The 18,310-nt window shown below is 46.3% G+C and overlaps 1 long non-coding RNA gene across 1 annotated transcript in view; it reads left to right on the top strand.

The window, feature by feature from the left end:
• LOC138250490 (uncharacterized) overlaps positions 1-18,310 on the top strand; it is a 237,223-nt gene that overhangs the window by 217,522 nt on the left and 1,391 nt on the right. The window lies entirely within an intron of this gene.

The following is an 18,310-nucleotide window of genomic DNA, read 5'->3' as shown; positions in this document are numbered from 1 at the left end:
GAGAGCATAACCACTGAGGTTCTGGTTAGCAGAGCCTCAGTGAGCCAGTTAGGCATCACACAGGGAACACATACAAGGGCACACATATGGGCACTGGGGCCCTGGCTGGCAGGGTCCCAGTGACGCATACACTAAAACAACATATATACAGTGAAATATGGGGGTAACATGCCAGGCAAGATGGTACTTCCCTACACTGGGTCCCTCAAGTCTTAGACCCAGTAGAAATTTAAAACTGACATTGAAATGGACCCTTAACTTTACTGATCCAGTGTCTGAACAGTCGGTGTAATACACATTACCAGAGTCGTACTGGCCTGTAGGGCAATCAATGTGAAAAAAAAGAAAAACCTGGCCAGTGCTGAGCAAAACACATAGGAAAAACCACAAGCAGTGGAAATAGTCCATCTTACCACCTTGTAGTGAGACAGGTGTCTATGTACCAACTCTTCTCTTCTAGTGCACTCAGTCCTTGTGTATGTCTCTCTGCACACAAGTTTGCTGACAGTCCTATCGGAAGACAGGGTAGGGACAGGGGTTGACTCTTCTACATCCCTATTCTATCACAGCTTCTGATAGTACTCAGGGCAACACTGCTAGAAAAGGCACCACCGACCTAGCATGCTCCTATGTTTCACAGGCATGTGTTTCAGGGGGCATGCACTGCTCCTCCATGGCTTGTGAATGTGTGAAGGGTGCAGGAAGGAGCATAGCACTGATAAAAGTAAACACCCAAACTGACTGTTAGTTTGGGTGTTCATACTTATTGCATTTCTAAGCTGTTCAAGGCAGCTTCTTTTTGCGCCTGCTGATACTGGGCAAAGGTGCACTAGTGCCCTCATGCACCAACCGCCACTTATAAAAGGACTTGGGAGAGTGAGATGGTTGAAGTGTAGAGGTGGATGTAAAGGAGTAAAACAAGCAAAAGAAGTTAAGAGGCTAGGCTGAATAGTGGTGAAGATTAGCACATGGAGAGGAGAGGTAGATGTTACAGGATAAGAACCTGCAAAAGGAGAATAGAGGTGTGGGAGAGATGAAACATGAAGAGTAGAACATGGAGGGGAAAAAGTGGAGCTAAAGGTTGCAGAACCAGCAAAACATTGAGGCTGGAGAGAAAGATAAAAGGTACAAGGGAGTGCATGAATGGGAGCAGTAGATATAAAAGAAGCAGAACCATCAGGAGAACCTAAGTGGCAGAAAGAGGGAAGGGTGAGAGGTAGATGTAAGAAGGAAGGATCATAAAGTCCAGGTAAAAGGCTGGGTAAGTAAGCGGGGGAGATGTAGCTGTTACAGGGGCAGAGCCACTGAGACAAACTTAGATGCTGGGGAGAGAAGAGACAAAGGGGCATATTTACACGTCCTATAGTGCCAGGAACGTCACTATTTGTGATGCTCCGGTGACGTTGTCCATTACACAGATTTGCAAGGTGGTGCTAAACCACTTTTTGTGGCTTAACGCCGCCTTGTAAATATGCCCCCCCCCCCGCATTTTTCTGCAGCAGAGGGTCGTCCAGTGGGTGTTCCTGTGGGCGTCCCCACGCAACTCCCATTGTTTTTGACGCTGCCCCGGATTTACAAAAATGTATAACTCTATGGCAACGCCAAAAACTAAAGCTACCCCAGGGGTGGCGTTAATATGGCGCAACGAGGAGAAATGCTTTTGTTTCTCCTCGTATTTGCCTTTTCTGTGTGTGCTGCATTCAGCAGCGTACACAAAGAGCAAAACCGCTATGAATGATTATGTGCAGGAAGGTGTCTCTTCCGTCATATACAAAATAATTAAATAAGGACGATTTGGTACTTGTGTGTGTGTGCTGCAGCACACAGAAGTGCCAAGCAGCCATTGTAGCTTGTTTATGTGCAGGAAGGGACACCTTCCTGCACATAAACAATCCTTCCTTTCAACGCAGACACCCTTGCGCTATGATGCAAGGATGCCTGCATTGGCAGCTAAATTTAGCACAAGTGCTAGGGAAAACACAGGGGTGCGCTGTATTCTGGTAAATACGGCGCATCCCTGCGTTTCAGAACTGATGCAGCGTGGCGCTGCCAATTTTGGTGCATCACTGCACTGCGCCAGTTCATTGTAAATATGCCCAAAGTGTACAGCAAGGAGAAGAGAGGGAGTGAAACGGGAGCAGAATCAGTGAAAAACAAGAGGCAGTGGGAAGAATGAGGGGAAGTGTAAGACTTGGAAGAGGAAGATGGATGAAAACGATTCAGAAACAAGACAAGATAAAAGGCTGGAGGCTAAAGGGGATAGGTGAATTTAAAGGGGACAGAACAGCAAAAAAAGGTACAACGCTGTATTGAAAGATGAGGTGAAGGGTAGCACCTGGATGGGAGATGGCAAAAGAAGCAGCACCCTCAGAGAACTTCAGTAGAGGGGAGGAGAGAGGGACTAGTGAGAGGTAGATGTAAGAAGGGCAGAATAAATGGAGTCAGGCAGAGAGATGTAGTGAAGTGTAAAGCAGTGCAGTGTAAAGCATTTAGGAGATATAAAAGACAGAACCTGTACGAAACGGGACAAACCTGAGGGCATGGGAGAGATGGCTTTAGGGGGTGGCAGAATACACAAGATAAGGAAAGAATATGAGGGAAAGATGAGAAAGAGTAGAGCATGAAGTGGGAGATGGATCTAAGTGGTCATAATCAACAACAAAAAGATGCTTCGAAAGATTTTAAGGGGAGAGAGGAATGTAAATGAAGTAGAACAAGGAAAAGTTATGAGGCTGGAAGGACAGATGAGAGTTGAAGGGGAGAGTATGGATAAGATGTGTGCAAATAAGAGACTCAGAAACCAGCAAGGGAACATAAGCAGAGTGGAGAGAGAAGTAATGGTGAGAGGTGGATGGAAGAAAGCAAAGCCACGGAAAGATGGTAAGAGGTCGGGCGGAGGGAGACAGGAGGTGAAGAGGTGTAAATTAGATGGGCAGAACCAGCAAGAGGAAGTTGAAGCAAAAAAGTAAAGGGTATATTTAAGAAAAGTGGTGCTGCACCCAGTGCAGTGCCACCTTCCTTGGGCGCCCCCCCACCGCCACCATGTGTGTGCCATATTTAAAATACGGCACACCATAGCGTAGAGTAGAGGGCAATAGTGTCCGAATTTTTTACGCTATTTATATACTGTTCAGGGTTAGTGCCAAAATGTTGGTGCTAACACTGAACAGTACATAGGGGATGTAGGAAAGTGCCCCAGTTGGCATGGTCAAAACTGCCCCCACACACTAGTTCCCGCCCTCCCCCAACACACACATACACGCTCTATCTTTCTCTCTCTTTTTTTATTTTTTATACCAACTGACAGAGTGTGCTGGGATCCTGCTAATCAGGCCCTAGCACCAGTGTTCTTTCCCAAAAACTGTACCATTGTCTCCACAATTGGCACACAGCTAAGCCTCTTGCAAAGGGTACCTATAGTACCAAGGGCCCTGTGGCCATGGAAAGAACCCAATGGCTGCAGCTTGTATTATGCCACCCTGAGGGGATCCCTTGCTATGCACATGCAGACTGCCACTGCATCTTGTGTGTGCTGGTGGGGAGAAAAAGACTAAGGGGTGCCATGCCCACAAACCACTGCCTGTGGCATAGGTAAGTCACCCTCTAGAAGGCCTTACAGCTCTAAAGGCAGGTTGCACTATACCACAGGTGAAGGCATAGCTGCATAAGCAATATGCCCCTACAGTGTCTGTTCTTAGACTTAAGTGCAGTGAGGCCATATTGAGTATGTGGTCTTGGGGCTTGTCTTTACGAACTCCACAGCTCCATAATGGCTTCACCGAATACTGGGAAATTTGGTATCAAATTTCTCAGCACAATAAACCCTTCACTGATGCCAGTGTTGGATTTATTGACCAATGCACCCAGAGGGCAAAGATGCCCCCTGTATTTTACCCAGTCCTTTAGTGCAGGATTGACTGGTCTGTTCCAGCCTGCCACTAAGAGATGAGTTCCTGACCTCATGGGGTGAGAGCCTTTGTGCTCTCGGTGACCAGAAACAAAGCCTGCACTGGGTTGAGGTGCTTTACACCTCCCCCTGCAGGAACTGTAACATCTCGCGGTGAGCCTCAAAGGCCCAGGCCTCTAGTTAAAGTGCCCAAAGCACTCCAGCTAGTGGAAATGTAGGCCCCGTCTACCCTGGACAAAGCCCCGCTTTTGGCGGCAACTCCAGTGGGAAAATTAGAGAAAACAAGTGACCACTCAGCTGGGACCACCCCTAAGGTGTCCAAAGCTGAGGTGACCCCCTCCTTGCAAAATCCTCCATCTTAGTTCGGAGGACAGGGACCAATAGTGTTAGGTCTGTGTCCCCCTCCTCAAAGGGAGTGGACACCAGAAGGGTGTAGCCACCCTCCGGGTCAATAGCTGTTAGCTACTGCCCTCTGACCCATGTAATGCCCCTAAATCCAGGATTTAAGGGTTCCCTTGAACCTAAATAGACAGATTCCTGGCGACCTCATAAAAAGAAAGGACTGCTCGGCTGAAACCCCACCAGGGAAGACGGAAGACGAAAACTAACTTGGCCCCAGCTCTACCGGCCTGTCTCCAGCTTCAAAAGCCCTGCAAAAGAAAGCACTGCATCATGCAGGTCCAGCTACCTCCTGAAAAGCCTCCAAAGGACTGCCTGAATCACAGAAGACCAAGAACTCCTGTGGAAGAAGAAACGCCATCTCAGGACTCAAGAACTGCCCTGGGTCACCAAATCCTGCCCACATTTCACCTGACACCCACGGCCGAAGTCCAGGTGGCCTAACTGACTAGAGCTGATCCCCAGGCAATTCTGACCAAGTGCCCACCCTGGGTTGACCTCTCCAGTCCACCACGACAACGCCTGCAGCCTGAATCCGGAAGACACCCCCTGACCGCAACAAGACCAGTAGAAGATTCCCAACACCAAAAGGCCTTGGGGAATCCGACCTTTGGTGCAGTAACGGCCAGCAGACGGCCCGTCTTGTCCAGCCTTTGGTTTCCTGGAGCCAACCCTCTGGACTTCAACTGTAGCATCTTTATGGCCCCCAGGGTGCCCGATAGGAAAGCATTGGGAGGCCCCCCCCTCCCCCCTTTAGTATTATCTACTTTGTCCTCGGTTAAGCCTCTGGGGAACCCCTAGACTGTGCACACCATATCTCATTTTCATATAGTATATACAGAGCCAGCTTCCTACAGGGGCCCATTTTAAACAATGGTTTGCCCCCTTTTAATGCTCTGAGCAGGCATCAAAAATAAAAAATGGAGGAACAAAATAGTGCAAAGAAATATTTCTTTGTGCCATTTTTTCACACTCGCACACACACCCACCCGCCAAACAGGGGAACACCCCCCCTTAGCATATATTATGCCTAGCACAGGCATAATGTGGCGCACAGGGCTACAGAGTAAGACAATGCATGTATTGCGCCACTTTGTAAATATGGCGCAGCGCTTCATAATATCGTCACATTAGTGTAAAAAAAAATGATACTAATATGGCGATGTATGGCACCAGGGTCTCTTAAATCTGCCCCAAAGAGTCTGGAAGGAAGGTAAAAATGCTCTAAAATCTTCAGCAGGCTCAAAATTTATCCACATCTTTGGACATCTTTGTCCTTTTATCGAAAATCCTAGAAAAAAAGAAGTCCACTTCCAAATCTCTTTAATAAAAAGTAATTTACTCAGTTGACAAAATGCCAGTTGGCTTCTGACAACTGTAGAAATTTGAAGTAGAATTTCTTCCTGTGTCAAATGATTTGTGGCTGACTGTTGATCAAGGAGTTAGAACAGCCTTAGGCAACCTGGAATTTAAGGGATTTCCTATGGTGTGGATTACCTTTACCTTTTTTGGGAAATCTGAAACAACATATTTCTTTTATGTCCTAAACCACTGACTTAAGGAGTTAATTGAGTCTCCACGTTTTAATCTTAATCATTCACAGTTAGCCTTACTCATACAGTCCTTTGGTTTCTTGTTGATATTATGCACATATTGCTACCCAAATCATCTTTTCCTTCAGTGACAATCTGGTTATGTCCAAGAATATGTTTGAACATGCGTGCTAGCATTTGATTTCTGATTGAAGACAAATAATTAAAACCTTACAGTGACAAAAAAAGGGTCCTCATTTTAAAAGGTTCTCATACAGTACGTTGTCCTCTATGGTTGGCTAGTGGAGCTCGGTCCATCGCATACATTGATGGAGTCAACAAAATAAATCTTGTATTCATTTTCCAGCCATTTTCTCAGCCCTGTCGCTACCGTGAGACTGTGGTACAGCCAATTACCTTCTCAAAAAATATGCAAATGCCCTCAATGGTAATGGTATTTTTTTTTATATTTTGCACCCTTCAAATCATTCATAACAGTGCTAAGCTCCTCTTCAGAGACTGCTGCTTCGCTATGCCATTTCTTCTCAGCTTTCTGTTGGGTTTTTGGTTTGAAACCCCTGTCTGCAAGGCACTATCCATTGGTATTGTACACCGTATTAAAAACCATATTAAAAAGGTTTTTCCTTTCTGCAGCATTCCTTTCGTTTATTCCGAAATCCTATACTCTGTGCCAACCAAACTCCTGTGGCGTCCTGAAATTTAGATGGACCCGATTGGAGGGCGATTCTTCTCTTTTCTAGTTGTGCAGAACTGGAACTCTCTCCCTCTTGAGCTATAGAACAATACCTAAGTTTAATTCATTTAATGTATTTTCACTTAATAGAGAGTTAAAATATATGTATATATTTAATTAGGACTATTAATTATATTTTTAACCCTTTCACTGATTTCCCAACAGGTAAGTAGCGTCTTGCAAAGGGGCATCAACAATGGCAAATAAATAATGATCAATTTACATTACTTCCTGTGAGGTCACGTCTTATGAGTTTAAATCTTAAACAAATAGCGGCCTCGCATGTTCCTATTAGGCCCAGGGTCCTACACGTCCTAGGACCAGCCCTGGGAGCGACTCTCCCTATGCAGCCCTAGGTCGGCCTTGGCCTTCTCGCTATCTAACTCGTACTTACCAGCTTGTTTTTTCTCAGGTGCGTGGCTAAAAATTAAAATGCTATAAAACAAGGGAAACGCTTTCTGGCAGGGTTTTCCTCTCATAATGACGGCTGCTTGGGGGCGTCAAAACGCAGTTAAGTGTTCCTCCCTTACAGAAAATAACGTGAAGATTGATTTCCTGCTTTTTCAGCAGGCCCAAACTACAAAAGAAGCTAGGTTTTCGACCTGATCAAATTGACCTTGTTCTTCATGAGAGCAGAGTCTTTAACGTGATATTTACAATGTTAATTTTAGTGAACAATGCCTAAAACTACATTAGAAAAAAAAAAAGAATATGGGGCCTTTAAAAACATCCAGTAAGGCAGCATCAACCCCTGCCCAGAAATAAAGGGGTGATACTTACAGTATATGTTCAACTAATTTATACAAAGCGCAGACATTATTTTGTGGCTTAACCAATAATGTATGTTCTGTCATGGTACTAGCGTGAAGGATACAGATGGTGTTAAAACTGGTTATTTTAAAACGTATGTGACACAATGATGACTGTCAAAGGTGAACTAGTGCACATTGCGAGTATTCAACTAGGTGGCGAAATGGAGAATGTTTTTTTATACTTGGGATAGCCCAAAACGTGTAGAAAGTGTAACGCTGAGGGACGTTCCGCAAGAGACTGCACTGAACTCTACTGCACACAGTGCCAGTGCACTGGGCATAAAGTTGCCTGCAACCTCTGTGGTTCTAGGCAAATAGGGTAGATTTACAAACATTTTGCACTGTTTAGTGTCACAAGAAATGTGATACTTAGAGCCAAGGGGGCGTTACTTGGGTGGTACATGGGTGTTTACATGCAGCAATCCATGCCTTTTGATTCAAAACCCTATCTACAAGCAGTAGTAGGCAGGGTTTTGCATTTGAAAGGACGCATTAAAAGGAGAAATGTTTTTATTCCTCTGTTCTTTTCCGACTTTGCATGTATGCTGCACTGTGCAGCACACATGTATAGTGGGAAAAGTTTGAAACTGTGCCTAAGCATAGGGCCTGTTTTAAGTGGCCCTAGCACCACCTTAGTGCCGCCATAGCTTCATTTTTTTTTATGCTAAGACGGAACTACAGTGACTTTTTACATGCGCCATATTGATAAAGCAATTAAATGCATGCTTTGCGCCACTTTGTAAACCCTTGCACCACATTATGCCTGCACCAGGCGCAATGTATGCAATAAGGGTGTACCCTCGTTTGGGGGGCCGAAAATATGGCGCAAGCAAATTTAAGAGATTACCTTGTGCCTTTTTTTTTTTTCAGCACTTTTAACGCCTGCTCAGAGCAGGCGTTAAAAGGGGGCATGACATTGAATACAATGGGGGCCTATGTACTCTGCAGGAGTAGCAACAAACTTTTGGTGCTACTCCTGCAGAGTACATCAAAAGGAATTCTGATGCTGTTGCCCCCTACTGTGTGCCATGGTGCGCCATATTTTAAATACGGCGCACATATGGTGGCAGTGGGGGGAGGGGGTGCTGAGGGGTGCAAGGAAAGTGGCGCTTTACTGGATGCAGCACCACTTTTCTTAAAACCACCTGTTGGAAGGTGGGTCATTAGTTGTGTGGACTGCACAAGCAACAAGTCCGCACACGACCGCCACTGGGAACCAAACACCCCATTGTAGCGCTTGACTCTCATAGGGTAGCGTTGCAAAGCAGTCCAAGGCTTACTCAAGGGAGATGGTGTGGGCTAGTAATCCCATTCACAAGCACGCAAGCATGACACTCAATAAATGAATGTCCAGTCTGTGCTTTTTCTTTTGATAAAGTAAAAGTACATTTATTATTCACACACACTACTCAATACTATGCAACAATCTACAAATATATACAAAGTGATAGAATCACTCTGGGCAAACATTATGTAATTTCTCAGATCTCCTCAAGGGAGAATATAATCCAACAATCCACATGGCAAAACAATCCCAGTACCCCCCTTGCGACATTTGAACATTTTGACAGTATTCAACAGTACAGTGCAATGATGACACCTACATTTGTGATTAAATACTTCCATCTTATCAAGAGGTGGCTGTCAGTATCATTATTCAAATTAGCATAATCAAGGAACATATGAGACCAAATTCTAGCATTATAACCATCAGGATTACTTTGATTACTTTTGGATTACTGTTGGATTACTCCTACTTGACCATAAAATAACAGTAGAATACATGGGGCCATATCAACCTACACCTATGGTAGGCACCCTTGCACAAACAGGAACAAAAGTTCACTGAAGCTTGTGCTTCGAATATCAATCCAACCCTTGAGGGGTTCTCATGTGTCCCACCCTACCTAGGGTGGGGACACCAACTGATGTTGGGGGGAGGCTGCGCTGCTCCTGCCGCTCCCCCTGTCTCCTGGTACTCTTATGGTGGTGGTCCTATCTAGCTGGGACTACCACAGGCGTTTTGGGGGCTCAAATAGCAGCCCCCTGCCCCGAAAAGCATGCTGGGGCGGCTGCATAACTGATGAGCGGCTCTCCCGCTGCACTGGGGAGAGCCGCTGTGCCCTTTTCTTGCTGACTTTCTTCCTGGGGGTGCTGGTCCCACCCGGACACCCTCGCACCACAGAGAGGATCCCTCATTGGAGGGCGTCACAGGGAGCCGACCCCTGGCCGTCCCCGCCGGCTCCCCGCACGGGCAGCACCTCTGGGTGCTGCCGCTGGAGCCGGCCTGATGCCTTGGAGTCTGCCCGCTCCAGTGGGCAGACACAGAGATGCTTGCGCCGGACAGGATGCACGGGGGGAGTGCAGCGGCACTCCCCCTTCCTCCTTGCGTCTTTGGGGCCCCGGGATGGGGCCGGGCCCCTCCTCTCTTTGGTGGGGAGCGCGACGGCGCTCCCCCTCTTCTGCTCGGGGCCCCGGGATGGGGTCCACGGCCCCTGCTGGCCACTTTCATGGGGAGCGCGACGGCGCTCCCCGTCTTCTGCTTCGTCTGGGGGTGCGCGACGGCACACCCCCACTCCTGCCGCTTCACGGGGCCCCGGGATGGGGTCCGGGGCCCCATTTGGCCACCTTCACGGGGAGCGTGACGGCGCTCCCCGACTTTCCTTCTGCTGGGGGGTGCGCGACTTAAAGTTGTCTTTCTTTAATGAAGGGCGTGGTGGAAGGATAGTCTGTACAACATCCTTCTTTATTCAAGAGGGTAATAGGATGGCCAGGAACTGAAGGAACATCATCATTCTCAAAGCTTCAAAATCTCACTCTTCTGACGTACTCTTTCCTGTAATAGCTGAAATTTTGTTATGTAAACAAAAGCTTTCATTGTTACACTGAGTTTTGTTATAATTACCATTATTGCTATGTTAAGTTTGATTTACCAAGGGTTTAATCATCACCAGCAGGGCTCAATATTTTAAGTTTAAATCCGTTTTATTGTTCTTCAGAGTAAGAACAACACATAACTAACAATAACCTCACCTATTTCTAACTGTTGGTGAGGGGAATGGTAGTGAAAAGAGGGTGTGAAGGGGGGGGGAAGAGTCCAAGGGTCCAGCAATAGAGACAGAAGCTAGGGGTAGAAGTCGGGGAGGCGGCATGAATAGTGCTTATCGATGACCATCATCCCAGTAGCAGTAGTAAAAAAAGGGGCTTATGTAGGAGGCTGGCCTGGTGTGTGGTGGGTACCTATGGTCCTTACACCTTATACCAGGTCCAGGTATCTAGAGGTAGCTGAGAATGAGCAGCCCAGGCTTATCTAAGAGGCATGCAAAGGTCATGCAATACCACTGTAGTCACACTTAGGCCCTGATTTATACTTTTTGGTGCAAACCTGCACTAACGCAGTTTTGCACCAAAAGATTTACACAGTCTTACACTATTTCTGTGCACCAGCCAGGCACCATATTTATAGAATGGTGCAAACGGTGGACTAGCGTTAAAAAAAAGAATGACGTTAGGCGGGTGGGCCTGGCTCTATAGAAGAAGGGGGTTTTGCACCAAAAAAATGACATTACGCAGGTTAGAGTAACAAAAAATTACTCTAACCTGCCTAGAGTCATTTTCTGACGCAGAACCATCCATACCACGATTCCTGTCTTAGAAAAGACAGGAGTCATGCCCACCACCCCAGTGGCCAGCATGGAGGACCAGGGTCCCCTGGGTATGGCCAGTGCACCCAGTGCGGGCACATTTCAGGGCCCCCTATGGCACTTTAAAAAATAAAATGCAATACTTAGCAGTACTTACCTGGGATGGGGTCCCCCATCCTCCGCAGTCCCTCTGGTGTTGGTGGGAGGTTTGTCCCTGGGGAGGGCACCTGCGAGCTTATTCCATGGTGTTCCACCATTGAAATAGGCCCATAGGTCCCCTAACACCTGCCCAGGCGCAGGCGTTAATAAAAGGGGCAAAGCAAGCTTTGCACCATTTTTTTTACCCCTCTATCCAGAGGGCGTTCAGGCCATAGTCATTTTTTTGCACGGGAACGCCTACCTTGCATCTCATTAAGGAAAGGTAGGTTTCCACCAAAAAATGACTGTTTGCATCGAATTAGCGTAATTGTTTTTACTCTAATTAGGTGCAAAACTAACTTCATATTTATACTTTGGCGCTAGGCCTGCCAAGTTTATGGAGTTAATCATTTTTTGGCTGTGGAAACCTACCTTGCCTTTTCTAAGACAGGAGCCATGTGGTATGGATAGTTTTGCATCAGAAAATGACTTTTTTTTTATTATTATTTTTTTTTTTTTACTTTAACCTGCCTAAAGTCATTTTCTGGTGCAAAACCCCATTCCTTACCACCAGCCCCACCCGACTAACATAAATTTTTGTAAATTTTTTTTTTTTTTTTTTACACTAGCCTACATTTTTCAGCGGCTTGCACCATTCCATAAATATGGTGCCCGGATGGTGCACAGAAATGGTGCAAGCCGGTGCTAAACATTTTGATGCAAAACTGCGTTAGTGCAGTTTTGCCCTAAAAAGTATAAATCAGGGCCTAAGTTTCCCAGAACACACACACAAGAAGAATATTGCAAAATCCATAAGAGACTGCAAGACACCAACAGTGAATTCCTGGACAAGAAGACCTGTGGAAGAAGGGGACAAAGTCCAAGAAGCACAGCAGAGTCCAGGAAGGGCAGGAGCCCCTACCCACCAGGATGAAGGTGCAAAAGGTGAATCATTGGTGAAGAAGAGTCAGCACTGTAACCAAGAAGACAGAGCTGGGTTCCTGGAGTATGCAGGTGATGTCTCACGCCAGAAGGAGGATTGCAGTCTGGTTTGCTTCTTCGGGTTCCGCCAACAAGCCTTGGCACACGTAAAACTTGTGGTTACTGGAGAGTGGAGCTGGCGGTGACCAGGAAGGACCAAGTGGACTCTACCTAGGAAGGGAGGCAGAGGGGGCCTTCAGCAACACAGAGCCCACAGAAGCCCAGGCAGCACCCATAGAAGTTCTGCAGGACAGAAGAGTCGCAGAAGAGGCCCATGCAGCATAATGCGAAAGGCTCCCAGGCCGTGGAGAACCACTCAGGGAGCTGTGCATCGCAGGAAGGAGTGCTAGGGGCTGGAGCTTCAGGATGCCTGAAGATCTTGGAGGAAGGATGCCAACAAGCCTTGGCAGCTGCAAAGAACGCGGTGCACTGGGGTACTGTCCTGCAGGGGCAGGCAAGGGCTTACCTTCATCCAAGTTGGACAGTTGGAACAGAGGACCGTCGAGACCACTTCAGTCCACCACCTGTGATGCATGATCCATGGAACTTAGCAGGAGAGGGGATCCACGCAGCCGGTCATCATCGCAGTTGGTGCCTGCAGAAGAAGGGGACTGGCTTGTTCACTCCAAGGGAGATACCTTTTTTCTTCTGATGCAGGCTGAAGACTGGCCATCCTCTGAGAATGCACAACCGTGGAAATGTTGTAGTTGCTGGAAGGAGCCCGAGATGCAATGTTGCAGAAGGCGTTTTGCGTCTTTGTTGCAGCTTGTAGGGTCCTGGAGAGTCCAGATGCAGTTTCTCCGGTCAGAACGCGAAGTGAAGGGTGCAGAGGATTCCTGCTTGAGTCTTGCAATCTGAATCTGAGGAACCACCCAAAGAAGAGACCCTAAATTGTCCTGAAAGTGGGATTGGTCACCTAGCGGAGTGGCCACCTATCAGGAGTGGGCTGTGACATCACCTGCTGGCACTGGCCACTCAGATGCTCCCAGAGTTACTTGCCAATCTTGAATCCAAGATGGCAAAAACCCAGAGACCCCCTGGAGGAGCTCTGAGCACCACACCTGGGGTGGTGATGGACAGGGGACTGGCCGCTCCCCTTTCCTTTGTCCAGTTTTGCGCCAGAGCAGGGACTGGGGGTCCCTGAACCGGTGTAGATAGGTTTATGCAAGGAGGGCACCAAATGTGCCCTTCAAAGCATTTCGAGTGGCCTGGGAAGGCTATCCCTCCCAAGCCTGTAACACCGATTTCCAAAGGGAGAGGTTGTAACACCCCTCTCCCAAAGGAAATCCTTTGTTCTGCCTTCCTGGGCTCGAGCTTCTCAAGCAACAGGAGGGCAGAAACCTGTCTCGGATGTGGCAGCAGCTTGGGTTGCTTGGAAACCCTCAGAAGGCTGTAATGGCAATACTGGAGGTCCTCTAAGGAGCCCCCAGAGTGCAAGGAATCATACAACCAATGGTTACAAAAGCCTTGGATTATGATTCCAACATGTTTGATACCAAACATGCCTATGTTCGGAGTTACCATTATTTAGCTGGACATAGGTAGTCACCTATGTCCAGTTCACACGTAAAATGGCGTCTCCACACTCACGAAGTCTGGGGAAAATGGGCCTGGAGTTTGTGGGGGCACCTCTGCTAGTGCAGAGGTGCCCTCACACACAGGTGCTTGGCACCCTGCCCTCTGGGCTGAAAGGCCTGCCATAGGGGTGACTTATAAGTGACCTGGTGTAGTGAAACATGGTATTGAAAGGGTGCTTTTCACCTTTTCATGCAGGCTGCAATGGCAGTCCTGCAGAACCCTTTGCTTGGGCTCCCTATGGGTGGCAGAATATATGCTGCAGCTCATTGCAATGGGTACCTAGGCACCATATACTAGGGACTTACAATGGGGCACCTGTGTGACAATTGTGGGGTCAAATACAGAGTTTTGGGAGAGAGCATAATCACTGGGGTCCTGGTTAGCAGGATCCCAGTGAACACAGACACACTGAGATCAGGCAGAAAAAGTGAGTAAACATGCCAAGAAAGAGGGTACTTTCCTACAGCTTATGCCAAGAAAGAGGGTACTTTCCTACAGCTTATTTGTAAGGTGCAATGCTAGCTCCATATGTACAACCTGCTCCGTATTTTCCTGGCCAGTGTCAAAAGAAACCTGTGTGGGATCTGGCTGCGAAACGTAGATTTGTATGTATTCAGAGTGGGTGTTCTGTCAGAAAAAAAGTCACTGAAAACGGATGCATTGATATTTGCAACATTTTCCTAGTTAGACGTTTCTTCAAGATGCGTCACGTATAGCCTGCAAATGCGTCTGAATTCCTACTCCTCCAAAACTCAGGACTGATGCAATTACTTTAAAACAGGAATCTGGCCATTTGAAGTCAATTCATACCTTTGAAGATGTCTGTTTTTCACATTCCCACTAGTTATAGTAAAAATGTGAAAATCATGTTGTAGGACCCCTTGACTAAGCTGGGACCATGGTACCTATGATATCATTTACTGCAGCAAGGCTATGTGACGTTCTGTACTTTCTTGGAGGGACAGGCCAGCATTGTCACTTCTCCATGGAGGAAGTGGTCCTCAAGTCCAGGCCTGTGTGTTCCAAAGGACAACAGGTAAGAACATACATATATTCACTTACATTACACTGTGACTCAGTATGTCACACATTCTCGGGTACATACACATAAGTAGACTATGCCCACGGTAAAGTGACACATAATCACTGCATACATTACCTCATACATCAAGGACCAATGTAAATGGTGATATTCCGCAATTTTACAGTTTTTTACATTGGTCCTCATGCATTAGGCTCCAAGCCTCAATCTGAACTGACTCATCGCCTCAGATTTTTGATTCAATGCTGAAGTTGCGTATATTCTGACACCAATGTCTGCAATGTGTCTTTTTTTTAGTGGATGCATTGTGGCATCCTTTCCTTGGATGTGTCAGTATTTGACGCATACTGGGACCCCACATCATGGAGCGCCATGTTGTAAATACGACACATCCATGATATCATAAACATTTTTGCCTCTGCACAAGTTTTTTTGGACGCATTGCTACACCAACGCAACAATGCATCAGTTTTTGTAAATGAGGCCAAAAATGTCCTGGAAGGGGTGGTGTGCTAAAGAGTAGTGTTCTCCATCAACATGAGGTGGAACACTAACAGGTAAGCTGAACATGTTAACTCTCTGAAGTTCTGCGCAAGGAATTGGATGCATGTGTTCCACAGAAACTTTCAGCTTTTCAATGCTAAGGAGTTCACAAAGTTTATAAAGCCCATCAGTTTGGATTGTTACCGTCTCTGTGCGACATTTCAACAGGAGGACTTGCTTGGCTGCACACAGGACTAGTGTAATTGCCTTTCCCATGGCTCTGCAAAGAGGATAGGTCAAAGAATTGGGGAATCCTAGCAAGGTATAACTGAAATCAAGGAATATCAGTGTCATATATGTTGTCAATGTCCTCTAGTTTGTCAGCCCAGTAGCGGTGCAGTTTGGGGCAGTACCATTGTAGGTGAGTTTGTGTGCCTGACTTGTCACACATGTGCCAGCATCTTTCTGTTTCCACTTGACAGCTGTGGCTGGCGTATAATACCAATAGTGTGTTATTTTAAGTCGGGTTTCCTTCCCAGAGGAGCTACGCGCGGAGGTGTGGTATCGGTATTGGATGTCCGACCAGTCTTTTGCAGTGAAGAGACATTCACATTCCATTTCCCATCTCTGTGGAGCTGGGGATTTGTTAGGGTTTATGGGAGTATAAAGGAAGGGTTAGATGTCTGAGAGGAGGCCCTTGTCATTGTGGCAGGTGAGAAGCCACTTCTCAAAAGTGGTAAAGGGTCTGCTACCAGAGGTTTGCACTAGAGGATGTAGCACCCAGTTCCTGATAACAATGTATCAACAGTATACATCTTCTGGTATGCCATTGTTAGATCTGACTTATGGAAAATACAAAAGGCCTTGTTGGTCAAAGAGGTACCGTAACCTTTTACACTTGGCTTTTTGCCATGTCAGAACCGCTGTAACAATAATACACTGGGGGACATCTGGGTTTCCTATAATAGGCATTAGTGGTGAGATAGGTGTTGAGAGCTTCTTGGCCACCTTAAGCCATTCCCACGTCCTTCTAGTGGCCTTATGACTGGAGTGATATATACCCCTGGAGGACTGTGTTTTTTGGCCAGCCATGGTATTTTCTATATGTGGATGCCAGCGATCACTTGGTCTCTAAAGCACTATTGCGTTTCTGTGCATGGCCTAGTCTATTCCACCATATTTTATAACTTCAGCGCTTGATAGTAGCACAAGAGATGAGGAACACCCATGCCCCCCCCTCTGCCATGAGCAGGTTAGGCATGTTTTCTGGCTATATGTGTTCTTTTGCCATCCCATATGGAAATTTCAATTGGCTGTCTGAGTTTTCACAAGTAGGTAAGGGGGTGGCTGTAGGGGGAAGGTTTGCACTACATGGAGAATCTTCAGAAAAAGAGTCATCTTACCCGCTACTATCCTCCCCAGCCAAGAAATGGGACCACCCCACCGGGATTGTATGTCTGAACGAGCGTTCGCTAGCAAGGCTGCATAGTTGAATACAGCTGTCTTTCCTGTGGAGGGATGAATTTGAAGGCCTAATTATTTGACTCCTTGGGAAAAAGCTTTCCAGTTGGGTTCCATCTCCTTGAGGGAATAGTGAGAGTGAAGCCCTGAGATTGCTGTATATTTACTTTAAAGTATGAGACCCTGCCAAATGCTTCCAACTCTTGCAGTAGATGAGGCAAATAAGTGCGGGTTGTGGAATCGTAACATCATCCACATAAAGGGCGATTTTTTTGCATCTGTTGTCCCATAGTGATGTCCTTTATCAAGGGGGCTCATGCACATCCGCTCTGTTGGGTGCAAATAAAAGTGGGGACAGTGGATAGCCCTGCCTCATTTCCTTGCTAATTTAAAGGGTCTGAACAGCAGGCCATTGACCCTTACTGATGCCGTGGGACCAGAGTAGCTGCACCAATTCCATTTGCAGTAGCGAACATCTAGCTCTAGGACAAGTTGGAGGAAGGGCCAGTGCACATGGTCAAATGCCTTTTAGGTGTCAATTGATAACAGTGGTGGGATTTGGCAGCGGTTTATCTATAAGGTGTAGGAGCCATTTGGTGTTATTGCTGCAGAGCTCAATATTTTGAAGTAAGTTAAATATGTGCGCAATTATTTTTTCTGAAAGCTAAGGCGTGTGGTAGTATTATATATATACCATTTCTGATGGCAACAAACATACCACTACAGTATAAGCAAATCTATCTTTGACTTTTATGGTGATCTATATACAGTGAAACCCTTTGCGGTAGCTCTTTATTTTTTCCCGCAACATGTGCAGTTGGGCTTGTCCGATAAAGAAGAGATGGTTTTTTTTTTTAATTAGATGCTATTGGGAGACAACTGTGTTTCCTTCTAAAGAGGAGAGCACCAGGTTCTGGTGGCCCACCAGTTGCATTTTATACTACTTTCTGAAATATTATTCCTGCTCTACTGCATGTATTTCTATACTTTTTACGAGTGTACTCCTGCCCCAGCTCTAAGGGATGGATGTATAAAAACTTATTTACAAAAAAGAAAGAGGATAGAAATGATTTGAAGAACTGGGGCCCTAGTAGCTTACTAAATGCTGACCTGAAGATAGTGTCAAAATCATGTGTCTGTGGTGAACTGATCTAACTTGTGGAGTTCCTGGTGTAAAAATCCATGATAATCTACTTTTCATTAGAGATGTGTTATCTTACGTAAAAGGCTGTGGTCTGTCTCTTTGCCTGTTAAATATAGACCAGGAAACGCTTTTGATAATCTAACCCTCTTTCCTTTTGAAGGTGCCTAAGCATATTACTGTTACAATAGCGTTTTGGTTAATGGTTCCCTTACTGACTTATTTCCCATCTCCTTAGCGGTAAGACAGGGGTGCCGTTTGTCTCTGCTTTTGTTTTTCTAGAAATTGAACCCTTCATTTTAAAAGCCGATCAACTCATCAAGGGGATCATTGTCCCGTTACCTATGAGTTGTTCATGTTTTATGTGGATGATGTCTCTGTATTTTGCCCAGATAATGTTTCGATTCACCAAATGTTACGGTATTGTAACCAGGTTTT

This window comes from Pleurodeles waltl, chromosome 1_1, assembly GCF_031143425.1.
Source record: "Pleurodeles waltl isolate 20211129_DDA chromosome 1_1, aPleWal1.hap1.20221129, whole genome shotgun sequence".
Lineage (NCBI taxonomy): Eukaryota > Metazoa > Chordata > Amphibia > Caudata > Salamandridae > Pleurodeles > Pleurodeles waltl.
This window is presented reverse-complemented; position numbering and strand designations above follow the sequence as displayed.